The following is a 15,520-nucleotide window of genomic DNA, read 5'->3' on the forward strand; positions in this document are numbered from 1 at the left end:
TTGGGGTTTTTTTTAGTCTCGGTATGGTTCGCAAAATGTGCCAGAAGTTGGAGTTTTTTGGGTTTTTTTTGGAGAAATGAAAAAAATGTGTTAGGGAGGGTAGGCGTGTTACCCTAAACCAACATATATATTTTTGTTTGGCCTAAGCACACACATTTAGGCCTACGCGCGCACAGAGACACACTCACAGAAACACAGACACACACAGACTATACACAGACACACACACACACACACACACACACACACACACACACACACACACACACACACACAGGGAATGAAAAAAAGGATACAGGGGGTGCGGAGGGAAGAGAGAGGAGGCCAATAGAAGATAGGAAATATGCAAGAGAGAGAAAGTGCACGGAGACGAGAGACAGACTGAGACAAAGAAAGGGAAGAGGTGTGTGTGTGTGTGGGGGGGGTCGTAATGTGATCAAGATTGTCGAGTCTTCACTTAGTCAAGATATGGCTGTGTTGGGTTCAATGTACGTGTTCACTCTGAAAGTGTACGTGTCACCTCATGTTTGTCTTCCTTTTTAACGTGGAGCCGGGAGTAAAGCTAGGAATAAGTAGTGAGTCACATGCTGAAATTATGCTTGCATTCAAAGGTTCCTGAGACACAGACTGCTTGTGTTTCGGGCTCACAACCCAACACTAACCCCTGTTGTGTTCTTTAAAGATAAAGGTCGTAGTCAAGAAGCCATTTGAGAAGTTTTCTGGCAAATTTAACTTTGAGAAATGCAAGGGGTATTGGTTTAAACATAAGTTTATTTTAACAAAAGTTACATTCATGACATGTATACAAAATATACAGGTAACAGCAACAAGCTAGAAGCTTATAGTGGTGTTCCTGCATGGACAGTACAACGTAAGGCGGTAACGGCTGAACAATTCGTCTAAATAAACCAAATCTATTAATAACATTATAAACGTTGCATAATCATTATAAAGAAAGACAGTAAAAGGAAGGAGCGGAAGAAGAGAAATAAAAAGAAGAGGGATGGGTAGGAGATGTGCAAGGGGTATTCGCTTTGCTGTAATAGTAAACTCAAAAATGCTCCGTAGCTATGCTAATTATTTATATCAGAGACAGAGACATACATACATACAGAGATGCGAAGCGAGGCCGCTCGCGTGAACTCTTGGGGTACCGCGCTCGGTCAGCGTGACCTCGCGCGATTGTCAGCCACCATCCCGTACTACGTTGTTGTTCGCTTGCTCTCTGACACCGATTTGAAGTGCTTTTCTGTCATATTTCTTTGGATATATCCAGCTTCAGACAAGAGATATCAGTGATAAGTAAACTTGATTCATATTCTGTAGCTTCAATAGTGTGCACACGAACGCATTTGAGAGGTTGGGTTCCCGAAGTGAGTCAAAAACACGGTTCCCTCGGTTCTTGCGGCCATTGTTCTAAGTCCACTCCTTACACTGTGCGTGGAGGCAATGTTTGGGAGCTAATATTTTCTTTTGTGCGCAACGTTACTTTCCCTTAACTGGCAAATGTATTACTGGTGTATACATTAATCTGTTTGTATACTTTTTGACACGCTGTAATTACATTTGATGCTTTTAAGTCTCACTCAAGTGGTTCTCGCACTTACACTGGCGTGTGGATAAAAAGTTTTTAAGGAGAAATGAGCGAAATTGCTTACTTTAGGATACATCTTCTAATCACCAAATGATGCAATAATCTTCTTCTTGTGATTTTCTGTTTCTCTTGAGTGCAAATAATTAACAGTTTGCATGTTTTATTATCTATGATTTTCTATGAAACAGTTATAATTCTTTAAAAACACAACAATTACCAGCTTGGCGCTGTTGGGCGCATAGTAAGAATCCGGGGCAGAGTTGGAATCTCGCGGGACTTCGTCACGCCTCAGTAGATTTCCAACAAAGCGCGTCATTTCCGGAAACGCACCGACTCATTCTAGAAATGGCCCTCCTTTCGACTGGCGATTCCAGTCTGATTTGCCAGTCTGCCTCTCGCCCTTGACCATGATGGATATGGGTGTGCACAGGGAAGAGGTGGACAGTTTTGTCGTGGAACTTACGCAGAAAATACAACCGTGCTCACGCAGAAGAAATATGACAGTGCGGTTTCTAAAAACAAAACGTACGGACCACATTGAAGATGGGAAGTCTTCGAAGTTCAAGTGGTGGGTGCGTGAAAAGAAGTTTCAGCTCGTGAACTTTCCAGGATTGGACTTAAACGACGTTCTCTGCATACCCAGCAAACAAGAGGTAAGTTCGTAGTTATGAAACGTGACTGAAAGTATTTCGCTATGTTGTTTTATTTATTTTTTCGCATGTTTATTTTTGTACAGTTAATGAGTTATGGTTATCTCAACTGTTCTTGATTCCATGGCTGTCAGTGTCACTGTCAGCCAAATTTCTGTTGACATTGAGACTGAAAGTATCAGATGACATGTTCTATGGTCCATCCAGTGAATAAAACTCAGTTTCAAAGTTCTATGCAACCATGTGTGATCAATGATAATTCAATGTGTAACAGGTTTCCTAAATAATCGTCCATGTAATACGAGCTGTGTGCCTGCCATTAGAGTCATGCATTTTCAGTCCTTTAAAGTTTAAATGATTCGTATCATTCTCTGTACTTTTTTCTGTAATACTCTAGTTATAATAACACAGACATCATCATGCAACAAAAACATATCCATGTCAAACATTTTGGTTTCCATGTCAACAACCTTAAACACAGGCCGAAAAATAAGTTATTACCTTTTGTTGTTCATAACTTTACAGTTACACCGTGACATAGTTACAATTTAATTGAATATTCTTTAACTTTAAGTGCTCAGCTATCATTGTAATAAAAGATGAAGGTATTCATAACTTTACACTAATCTTGCTTAAAATTAATCTGAACAATGACAACTCATGGCTTAAAATTTATTCAGTTACTTCAGACAAAAGCTAATTAGGTTCATTAATATATATATATTTATATAACTAGTTTCAATATTTGCCCCCAAACTTCCTTGTTCCTTTGATTCCTACAACATTGGTCTTGCTTAGACTTAATTAATTCATTTTGTACTGTTCATGCAGATTAATCGTAACACTTAACAAGTGTCATCTGTCAGTTGTAGAACTTGTACCCTCTCTTAATTCCAGTAGAAAGCACTATAGTTACAACAGCATATATATAATATGATAAAGAAATATCATTTTGCGCTCTGAATTCTCAGTATTTCTCAGTTAATTATGTAAGTGTCCACTTGATCTGTTGTTGTTGTTGTTGTTGTTGTTGTTGTTGCTGGTTTAAAAAAAAAAAATTAATATATATATATATATCCAGACCTCAATGAGTTGTTTTGCTATGATTGTTGCTTACTTGTGTGCAGAATGCTGAGTCGCTGCTGGCAAACATTCCAGTGGCTGTGATGCGACAATGTCGCTGTCAGATGTTCAGAAAATACAGTCATCAGAGGCTTCTGCAACATGGACGTCCTCGAGAAAAAAACATGTGCGGCATGCCATTTTGCTCAAAACCGGATTTGGCAGACTGGGTGCAGAGTGAGAAATGTCACTCCTGGTGCCACTTTGACTGTGCTGGGGTGGAGATGACGAGAGCTGAGGTCTCGGCAGAAGATGTACATTTTGTGTGTGTTGTGTGCAAGGACTGATGAGGAAGTGTTGATTTATGTCTTCTACCTTCCACCTGCATGGGGTTTTTTCCTTCTCAATTTGTTCATTAGTGCTGTATGATGTTCACTCACAGACTTTTCTCTGCACATGTATATCCAGGGGGTGTCCAGAACGTATGTGTGTATGTGTTTTCAAAAATCATGTTGTTGTTCTTTCCAAATCGTCTCTTATTGACTCACCTGAGTAATTGGCGAGTCTAAGAATTCATATACATGTGTCAATCCATATATCCGGCCAAAAAACTTAACATTTGAGGTTAGCTTGGTTGTTTTTCAAGCTAGACCTCTGAAAAATTTAGGGTTCGATGATCTTACAAAGTCCTTTGTACTGGAAACTTGCATTCTCCCAGTAAGGTAATATATTGTACTACGTTGCAAGCCCCTGGAGCAAATGTTTGATTTGTGCTTTTGTGAACAAGAAACAATTGACAAGTGGCTCTATCCCATCTCCCCCCTTCCCCCGTCGCGATATAACCTTCGTGGTTGACAACGACATAAAACACCAAATAAAGAAAGATCTTACAAAGTGACCTCAGTTTGGTTGACCCTCTTCAAATTTTGGGGTCACAGCGGGGTCATGTTCCTTTCATTGGATTAAAACTTGTGCGTTGAAGCTATATCAGATGTTTTTGAAGCTACAGGTTTGAAACCTTGTATACTTCTAGTATTTGATAATCTCCAGACTTGACCCAAGTTTGATTGACCCTTGTCAAGTTTTGGGGTCACAGGGGGCCAGTCATGTTTGTTTCATAAAACTTAACGTTGAAGTTATCTCAGATGTTATTGAATCTTAAGCTTTGTAACTATGAAAACTTCAAGGGTAGTTGTAGTTGATAGCCAACATGAATCTAGTTTGAGATACCCCTGTCACATTTTGGGGTCACTGCGTTGTGTCATTATTGCATTGCACAACTTTGTTACATTTTCCATATGTTTAAATCAACATATTCAGGGGGTGTCCAGAACGTATGTGTGTATGTGTTTTCAAAAATCATGTTGTTGTTGTTTCATAGTGGCACTGGGTTTCTTGTGCAAAGTTTAAACGGATGTGTTTTGTAATTTTTTTAGTCGTGCTGTACAGTTTGACGCCAGTTTACAAGTAGTGCTTCTGCTGAGCATCAAGATGTGATTAATGTATTTTTGCTGTCTGTCTTATGGATTCTTGTGCAAAGTTTAAACAGAGGCATTTTATGATTTTTAAATTGTGCTGTACAGTTTGACGTCAGTTTTCAAGTAGTGCTTTTGCTGTGTGATTATTTTGATGTGATTAATTTATTTGTGCCGTCTGTTTATTTTTGTGTGTGGGTGTGCCAAGTTTTTACAGAGGTGTTCTCCTGTGAATGTGAGTTTTAAGTAGTGCTGTACAGTTTGACCCCAGTTCACAAGTAGTGCTTCTGCTGAGCATCAAGATGTGATTCATTTATTTTTGCTGTCTGTCTTATGGTTTCTTGTGCAAAGTTTAAACGGATGTGTTTTGTAATTTTTAAGGGTTTTTTGTGCCGTCTGTTTATTTTTGTGTGTGGGTGTGCCAAGTTTTTACAGAGGTGTTCTCCTGTGAATGTGAGTTTTAAGTAGTGCTGTACAGTTAGACCCCAGTTCACAAGTAGTGCTTCTGCTGATCATTAAGATGTGATTCATTTGTTATGTGCTATCTCTTAATTGTGTGTGTGTTAAACAGACATGTTCTACTGTGGCATTTAGATGTGCTGTACAGTTTGATTGCAGTTTACAAGTAGTGCTTCTGCTGTGAGATCATTGTGATGTGATTAATTTATTAGTGCTGTCTATTTGTTGGGTCAGTGTGCCAATTTCAAAGTGTGTCTTGCGTGACATTATAGTGCTGAACCCCGATTTTCTAGTTGCTTCTGCTTTGTGATCATAATGATGTCACTAAATTTTTTTTCTTGTAATTTTCTTGATGTATAGTTTTTTTGTGTGTTTGACTGTCAAGTTCAAACAAGTATCTTCTGTAACTTTTGAGATTTGCGTTACCGTTTGACCCCAGTTACCAAGGTTTGCCTCTGCTGTGTGATAATTGTGGTGTTACCGGTATAAGTTACGTTTTGCAGTCTGTTGTGATTTCTTTGCCATCGATCCATTTTCATGCAAACATCATCCCGCAGTGGGGCACTGCGGTTATGAAATTAAAGGTCCCTCCTGTTTTTGGAACCGCAGGAGCTTTCTAGTTTGCTGTTAGGTAGATTTTTGGTTCCTCTAAAAGTTCCTGTCATGCTCTCTTTTTCTTCATGAATTCTTTTCTTTTTTCTGCCTTCTTGCTCATTCACCTGTATTTTTTCCAAAAATCTCTTCTCTTGCCACTTGTCTCGCGATTCATGTATAGTTTAATCTGTTAGTGTTCTGATGTAAGTCCAGCAGTAGATAGGTTAAGCCTATTTTAACATACTGGAAACTGGTAATCTTCCAGTAGGTGTTAATTTAGTTTTACTAAAGCCTGCTGGGACACAAGTAATGGGTTAGTGCATTTGTAAACAGGAATCGCTTGACAAGTGGCCCCCTTCATCCCCCCCTTCCTCGTCCTGATATGGCTCTGCATAGTCGGCTGGACGTTAAGCAACAAATAAACAAATGCAAACAGCACAAACTAAGCAGTAACGTACTTTGTTTTAATCAATAAGGCAACTGTATCCTGAATAATGTCATTATTGTGGGTATGAAAGCTTCGTGCACCGTAAAATATTTTTTTACCCTTGAACATTTCTTCTGAATTCCATCTTCTAATTTTTGTATCTCTGTATTTGTGAACAACAAACTTGCCTAATGATGTTTGCCTTTCCATTTTGTGTGTATAAAACTAAATGAAATGGTGTGTGTGTGTTCATTGGTGCTCATACATTTTATGTGGTTTTTTTTGTGGGAGAATTAAAGTTTTGATTTGCATCACTGATTTCTTTGTGTTGGTGTTCCTGTGAGGTCAAAGACAAGCATTTGACCTAGGGTGTGAGTGTGTGTGTGCATTGCTCCTCAAGCATCATGATGTATGAATTGTCTTTTCTTGTCTCAATATAATGACATATATAATTTCATGCGGCTTTCCTACTAAGACAGAGAAGTGATTCAGAGTGAATCAAATGAAACATAATGCATGTGGGACGTACAAAAAAAAATCTATATAATTGTAATCATGTGAGGTGTTAAAAACGTGCATAAATCACTTCAATTAACAAGATGTTATGGTTTGAGTACCTAAACCAACCTTGTTATTTTTTCAGTTTTAAAGCCAGGCGAGGCTTCTTAATCCTCACCTTAAATGCTAAAATTCGTTTTTGGCTGCGTGCTGCCCCTGCAATCCGCCAAGGCCTAGGCGGCCCTTGGACCCCGGCAGTAAAAAAAAAGTTCAGTCGCAGGCAAAATTCAGACTCCCACCCATGTAGTGTAAAGCCATTAATCACAGTCATAAGTTTGTTTTCATATTCTGTTTGTTTATAAATTCAGTTCATTGATCTCTGTTTTGGTCTTTGCTTTGGTTGAAAAAAGTGACCTTCTCTCCTTCTGAGAAAGCGAGTACCTCTCTTGTGTGGTGTGTAAATTTAGTTAAACAAATCATGAAATGTATGCATTGGCAGCTAGTGCTTCCTTCCCTTTGTTTATCAAAGACCAAAAGGCATTCAAAGAAAAGTCATACTCAACTTATATGATGCAATCAAGCACACAAAATGTAGCACATATAACATAGCACAGTTGTTCCAAAGAAATATAAGAGCATCCCTTGTACCCCCAAAAAAACCAAAAAAACACACACACCTTGCTTAGCATCATAATGATTGGGATAGGCAGACACTGTGTACATTGAAACTGGAGATGTATTCAAATATACCATATTACCAGGTTTTTCACATATGCACACATTTAGTGCTAATTTTTGCATTAACTGACTTTAATCCTTTCAAATTCTTACACCCTCTGTATGAAAAATATGGTACCTCCTGTTGATCTTGTGCCACCAGGACAAGTTGTTCACAACCATTACTTAAAAAGTGTTGAACACAAAAATATGTCATTTTGTTCTCAGTATTTACACATTCTCAAGCAAGTAATAAAAAATTGTTCTGCGCTTCTGCCCATATATATAGCTGTTGAATATAATCTTTTTCTCATAGAACACACTTGGGACATATACATACATGCATCTTCAATTTCTGTGACACTGGGTGTTCCCAATGACACAAGAATGGCCGGTCACAATGAGTTAACAGTCAATAATGTTAACAATAAACCTGTTAAATGCAGGCGGCATATCATAATGAATTTGATACTGAATGCTGTTGGTGGCTTTTGTATTGACAATAAAATATAAAGAACGCAAAAGTTTACGGAATACACAGAAATTATCAAGCGAGTTTGTTAATGGATTTTACTTTACAATAATATAACATACTTACTTTTAGATAAAAGAAAAGAATTAAGTGCAAATACAATTTCCACTCAGTAAGTTACATTTTTGTGCAAACTAAATGTTAACTGGTCCCTTGACTCCTACTTACAGTTACCAAATACCTACCCTGAACCCAACTATATACATGCATAGATGTTTGGCATGATGATGATGGTGTGCTTGGGGTGTGTGTGTGCGGGTGTGTGTGGAGGGGGGGATGCATAAATATAGCCACACACATACCCAACCAAACCAACTATACTGTTTCAACTTTAACACAGTACATTGAAGAAGAAGACAATCAAGCAACAATTAAGTTACGCATGAGTGTTGTCAACGTTACTTAAATTGCAAGGGTAAACTTCACTAGCACCAGTTAAAATGGCAAACTGAAGCGCTCGATCGTTTGTTCAGAACGACGTCAAACAGATCTCACGGCCGGCCCGACTGAAGTCAAGGTTCGTAAGTAAGAAAAATAGCAGTTGGTATGATTTTGTCTAATGCATCTGTTTTATTACAACCAACTATTGATATTTTAAACATACGCTGATCATTGTAGTCCATCAATTATCATTTAATAATCGCATTCTAAGAAAGAGCAAAATTCTCACTCTGCGCGCGGTTCATTTCCAGAATCGCGTAGCGCGAAGTTGGAATTCCAACAATGGCGGCCATAGTTGGAATTCCAACAAAGCGCAGGTCATTTCCGGAAAAGCGCCGCTGACTAGATGGGACGCAACAGCGCCAGTGGGAGGATTACTTGCCCCTGCCGTAGGCCGCGAAGATAACGCGAGCGGGAAGACAGCGCTTCGCATCTCTTCTATGTTTATATCAATGTAAATAGGATAATGCGAGCTGTCGGCAAGCTATCGTGCGTTTGAGTCCCGATTTTGTTTATCGATTGACGTATTTTTTCAGTGCAACCAATTATTCAAGACACTTAGCAGAAAAACCATGTGAGAATTTAGGTATTTCTCAAATCTGTAGTTTAGTAAATCAATGTGTGCAACTGAAATTCTCTCATCTCAATGACGAAAAAGAAAGACGCAAACGAATACAGAGAGACTTCAGTGGACCATAACAACAAGAAAAACCTTGAATGCTTTCTGTACAGAGTGGAAATTGTATACTGGATTAATTTGGCTGCTTGACAATAATGGCATGCTCGTGTAGGTACAAATTTAATTGCCACCTGGTTAGTTTTAAAAATGGCGGGTGATGGGGGGGTGGGGGGGGAATCACAGACACATAACGCTAGTTTGAGGAGGGGCAAAATGGGAGTCTGAATCACATGCATATGAAAACAAGTCGCGTAAGGGGAAAATACAACATTTAGTCAAGCTCAGTCGAACTCACAGAATGAATCTGAACGCACTGCATTTTTTCACAATGACCGTAGTCCGCCGCTTGTGCAAAACGGAGTGAAACTGACAAGCCTGTTCAGCGCGGTAGTCGTTTCGCTGTGCTGCATAGCACGCTTTTCTGTACCTCTCTTCGTTTTAACTTTCTGAGCGTGTTTTTAATCCAAACATATCATATCTATATGTTTTTGGAATCAGGAACCGACAAGGAATAAGATGAAATTGTTTTTAAATCGATTTCGGAAATTTAATTTTGATCATAATTTTTATATCTTTAATTTTCAAAGCTTGTTTTTAATCCAAATATAACATATTTATATGTTTTTGGAATCAGACAATGACGAAGAATAAGATGAAATTGTTTTTGCATCGTTTAATAAAAATAAAAATTTAATTACAAGTTTCCGATTTTTAATGACCAAACTCACTCATTAGTTTTTAAGCCACCAGCTGAAATGCAATACCAAACCCCGGCCTTCGTCGAAGATTGCTTTGCCAAAATTTCAATAAATTTGATTGAAAAATGAGGGTGTGACAGTGCCGCCTCAACTTTTACAAAAAGCCGGATATGACGTCATCAAAGGTATTTATCGAAAAAAGGAAAAAAACGTCCATCAATCAATCAATCAATAGGACGCTTATATCGCGCATATTCCGTGGGTACAGTTCTAGGCGCTCTGCAATGATGCCGTGTGAGATGAAATTGTACACGGCCAGTAGATTGCAGCCATTTCGGCGCATATTTACCTTTCACGGCCTATTATTCCAAGTCACACGGGTATAGGTAGACAATTATTAACTGTGCCTAAGCAATTTTGCCAGGAAAGACCCTTTTGTCAATCGTGGGATCTTTAACGTGCACACCCCAATGTAGTGTACACGGGGGGTGTTCGGACACCGAAGAGAGTCTGCACACAAAGTTGACTCGGAGAAATAAATTTCCGCCGAACGTGAGTTTGAACTCACGCTGACAGCGGCCAACTGAATACAAATCCAGCGCGCTACCAACTGAGCTATGTCCCCGCCCATTCATTCCCAGGAACTCTCATGTCAAATTTGATAAAGATCGGTCCAGTAGTTTAGTCTGAATTGCTCTACACACACACACACACGCACAGGCAGACACACACACATACACCACGACCCTCGTCTCGATTCCCCCTCTATGTTAAAACATTTAGTCAAAACTTGACTAAATGTAAAAAGCGTTAACACTGTGATTCACGTACACATGAATAGAAGTGTTAAACACGAAACGCACAATGTGTTTTGTTGTGCCTGTGGTCTGAATGCTATCCTCGCGACTTACTATTTAAATACTACACAGGCACATGACACTGGCTTGAAGGGAGGGGGGGGGGGAGTGTGAAAGCTCTCCTCGCGCCTTTCTGTTTGTCTTTTCTTTATTTATTTATTTTATTTATTAAGGAGATTTCTATAGCGCATAACTAAAAGCACTATGCGCTTTACAATATCACTAGGTATAAGCACACGCAAACATACTCTGATTAAATAGAACTTAGGCTAACAAGACAATACTAAAAACACTAAACATTTGAGTTCATACAAAAATAGAGAATTAAATTAAATACTGGACAAACAATTAAAAAAAAAAGCTTAAGGCCTACACCGACTACAGTGGACTATTTCGAATACAAAAATTTAGTTAACTATAAAAGGCAGTGCATAAAACTCCATAATCCTAAAAAGGTCGATCAAATAAAAAACATAAAAGACTATTTAACTATCATTACTTCGTAAAAAATAATAAACATGGTATACAAAGCTGTAATTTTTAACAACAAATCTAAAAAGATTTTCATGCCATATTGCACAACACATTTTAACACACACCCAACCTCACACAAGCAGACATACACACTTACACACACACACACTTACACACACACACACAAACACACACACACACACACACACATACACACACACACACACACACACACACACACAATAAATTCAACAAATATTTAAATACATTAAAAAAAAATTAAATAAGCGTTTAAAACATATTTTACAAACAACAGTAGTACATATTATAGTGTTACTAATGTGAGACTACCCAATAAAAATATTTAACTAGTGAGTTTATTGGAATGCTGGCAGATAAAAACATATCACGAGGCAGGCGTGTGCTTCAGGTATTGTAAGCAGACTTGAAAAGGTGGGTTTTAATGGACTTTTTGAAAGTAGAAGAGGTTTTACAGTGACGGATGGGGTGGGGAAGTTGATTCCAGAGAGTGGGAGCGGAAAAGGAAAAAGAACGGTCGCCAGTGGTTTTGGTTTTGGTGCGTGGGATGGAAAGTATTCTGTTGTCAGTGGATGAGCGAAGCTGTCTGGATGGAGTGTAAGGATGCAAGAGTTCAGAAAGATAGACAGGAAAGTGAGGATCAGTGAAAGAGTTGAAGCAGATGTTGGCGGTTTTGTGTATGATGCGGGAAGATATAGGAAGCCAGTGGAGTTGTTGCATAAGTGGTTGTATGTGGTCGTGTTTCTTTGCCCTGAAGATGAGTCTAGCTGCTGTGTTTTGGACTTTCTGAAGTTTGTCTGTGAGGTGCTGGGGAATGCCTGTGAGTAGAGCGTTGCAGTAGTCAAATTTGGAGAGAATGAGAGAGCAGACAAGAGTTTTGGTGGCGTCAAAGGAAAGAAGATGTCTAATGCTGCTGATTTTTCTGATCTCAGTGTATGCAGATCTACAGATGTTCGTGATGTGCTTGTCCATGGAGAGGGTGTCTGTGAAGGTCACTCCAAGGTTTCTAGCAGAGGATGAGAGTTTGATGTCAGAGTTGCCTACAGAGATAGAAGAAGGAACAGAAGGAGGGAGAGGCTTGTTTTTAGGGTGGATGAGGAGGACTTCAGTTTTGTCATCATTTAGTTTTAGTTTGTTGCAGGTCATCCAGCGCTTGACAAACGGATTTGCTGAAATGGCTTCGCTCATCCACCCTCTCCATTCTCTCTTTCTTCCTCTGTGTGTGTGCGTGCGTGCGTGCGCGAGTGCGTGCTTGCGTGCGTTCGTGTGTATGTTGCTGAGGAGAGCTGTAAGGCACCCATTTAGTTCTTGTCTTCCCCAAAACCAGCGTCATGCGCCTTTATCATGAATACTCTCTGTCTCTCTATTTCGACCCCTGCCCCACAATAGCGGTCACAATTCTTTGTCACATTCTCGGCCGAACAACTTTGAGGTCACACAGGGTTCCAAGTTGTGAAGTAAGAACAACCCGGCAATACTGATGTAGTGATAAGGAGCTGTCTGAACAAACACCTCCACTCAAAGCTGAAAGTTGTGCCGTCCCCGATGTGTCCTTGCGGAGAAGCAGAGCAGGACACTCACCACATCCTACAAGACTGCGGGAACTTCCAGTTGTTGAGAAGGAAGATGTGGCCGGAGCCGACTCCCATCCAGGATAAGCTGTACGGCACGGCGGCGTCCCTGCAGATGACCACTACATTTCTCAATTGGACTGGTCTCCACGTGTAGCAGCAAGAAGAAGAAGAAGAAGAAGGAGCTGTCCCGTTTTTGTGATTTGGCACTCAAATGTTGCCTTACATTGTCGTGTCGAGGCCTAGGACTATGAGGAGAAATGTCCATAGGTTTTGTACGAAGTTCCAACCTGAATAGTTCCACCAGTCTAGGAATGCCGTTTGGCAGGCGTCGGCAGTCACTTAGTCAGGAAAACGCCGACACTTTGTTTTTAATCGCCAAAAACCTTGCCGTCATTTCGGCACATAATTATGCCGAACTTTTTTTCGCTGTGCATGGGGGAAAGATGTCGCCAAAAACTATTCGATAGATTCAAACATTGCTGAAAATGTTTTGGCCATTTCAGCAAATCCGTTTGTCAAAGTAAACACATCTAGCAACAGAATTATTCCCTTCACCACAGACCCTACAATTTCCTCTCATCTGACCACTTAGTGGTGAATGTCTTGTTACGGACTTACTTTGGTACTGACTGAAAATAAAGGCGTGACCCAGTTGAGATGAAATAACTCCCTCTTCTTGTAGTCTCAATCTGATTGACACCTGTCTGTTTCGGGCTGCATGCCCTGAGACGTGCCTTGGGTGTACTTGGGTTGTGATTGGATAATCTCGCACAGCCCCATTTCGGCGATAGTTCCATATTGCTACGCTTAAAACACAATAGCTGTTAATAGTCCGAAAAAGGTGACTGATTTAATAATGCTGTCTTTGTCTATCTGTCTGTCCGTGTATGTCTGTCCGTGTATGTCTGTCTGTCTGTCTGTCTGTCTGTCTGTCTGTCTGCCTGTCTGTCTGTCCGTCTGTGTGTGTGTGTGTGTGTGTGCGCGCGGGTGTGTGTGTGTGTGTGTGTTCCTCTCTCTCTCTCTCTCTCTCTCTCTCTCTCTCTCTCTCTCTCTCTCTCTCTCTCTCTCTCTCTCTCTCTCTCTCTCTCTCTCTCTCTGTGCTAGCTTTTCAAGTCTTTCCTGGAAATGTATGACTCACAGTCATGGCGATTTTCTCAACGATTAGTATCACTATGTGGATGTTCAAGTTCAGGCATGCTAGCTATAGCTACAGTCTGTATCTTGGGCTCTGTCTTGCATATAATTATCAGAAGGAAGTAAATTCTGATACACACTTTGATACCTAGGGCTGTTGATTATCTTATATTCGTGAAAGCGGCTGCACTCTGTGATTAATCATTAAGATTACGTTTCCTCGATCACCAAAGGCGAGTTTTTGTGTACAGTGTATTCATGGGCTCACACACACACACAAGAAAACACACACACACACACACACACACACACACACACACATACTAGCTCGCGCGTCTACGGTTGTTGTTTTTTCTTCTATTTTCTTGTTTGTTTGTTCTGTATAGGTACATGCACCCTATAGACTGCAGTCGAGGTCCCATTACGGTTCTATACGTAGTGTGTATGGTTTGGTGTTTTTCTCACCGTTCCTGCTTGGCTATTTATCCCGTCTTCCTGAACATTTCCATGAAAATGCGAGTGCTGACATGACATAACCTACCCTTTGAAACGTTAGTGAACAGAGATCGCGGCACACCTGCACCTGTGCCAAGTTTTTGTGTATGTCCCCGAATCTTTTCTGTCGTTTTCTTGTATGTCTTTACAGGGCCACTTACAGTTCGCCAGCTTAAAGGAGCCGTCCTTTTTGTAAAAGCGATCATACTGGTATACTGATCAGGGCTCCCCACGGACGCCCTTCCTAGTGCGTCCCGGGACCCCCACTTTAAATTTTAAGAGGGTCCATGGACCCCCACTACAGAATTTCAGAGGGTCCTAAGGGTCCAAAAGCCGAAAGGTCCCAGTGTACTTATAAAACATTTACGGTTCGTACGATAAAGGAAATTTAGTGCGTCCCAGGACCCGCTCTTTTAAAGTCTAGTGCGTCCCGGGACCCCCTCCATAAATTTCTAGTACGTGTTTTCGGCTTCTAGTGCGTATAGGACGCAGGGACCCGCACTATGGGGAGCCCTGATGGTGGCTTGTGTGGAGTTACGCTTGAACCTTTGTGCAGAGAGTATTAAAAGGACATCCAACAGCGATGGCCTGTGCATTTTACAGCTGACAAGGTCGCATGCTGAGTTGTGGTTCTCTCTACAGTACTGAAGTTTTGTGTTTGTTTATTGTATGCGTGTTTGTGTGGTGTTTGTTGTTCATGTGTTTGTGTACATGTAGATCTAGATATACAGCTCCACTTACTCTGTATGTCAAGACTACTCTCACATCGTTTCTCTCTCTCTCTCTCTCTCTCTCTCTCTCTCTCTCTCTCTCTCTCTCTCTCTCTCTCTCTCTCTCTGTCTCTGTGTGTGTGTGTGTGGGTGGGTGTGTGTGGTGGTGTGTGTGTGTGCAAGAGTTAAGATACATACAACCATTGACTAAAATTGCAGTTTCAGTCCGCGTAAGAGTTAAAGGTACGTTTACATGTGTCACACACACACACACACACACACACACACACACACACACACACACACACACACACACACACACACACACACACACACACACACACGCTCAACTAACAGACAGACAAGAAGACGGACACATGGATTGGAAGGCAGACAAATACACAAACAACG

At 40.4% G+C, this 15,520-nt stretch overlaps 1 protein-coding gene and 1 long non-coding RNA gene across 3 annotated transcripts in view; one reads left to right on the plus strand and one right to left on the minus strand.

The window, feature by feature from the left end:
- Positions 1 to 15,520, minus strand: part of LOC138978782 (myosin-IIIb-like) — a 70,531-nt gene that overhangs the window by 36,160 nt on the left and 18,851 nt on the right. The window lies entirely within an intron of this gene.
- LOC138978774 (uncharacterized) lies at positions 2,021 to 6,572 on the plus strand. Its single transcript, XR_011459803.1, has 2 exons — positions 2,021 to 2,247; positions 3,372 to 6,572. It is a non-coding gene; the product is annotated as an uncharacterized lncRNA (long non-coding RNA).

The sequence above is a fragment of the Littorina saxatilis genome, linkage group LG1 (assembly GCF_037325665.1).
Source record: "Littorina saxatilis isolate snail1 linkage group LG1, US_GU_Lsax_2.0, whole genome shotgun sequence".
Taxonomy (NCBI): domain Eukaryota; kingdom Metazoa; phylum Mollusca; class Gastropoda; order Littorinimorpha; family Littorinidae; genus Littorina; species Littorina saxatilis.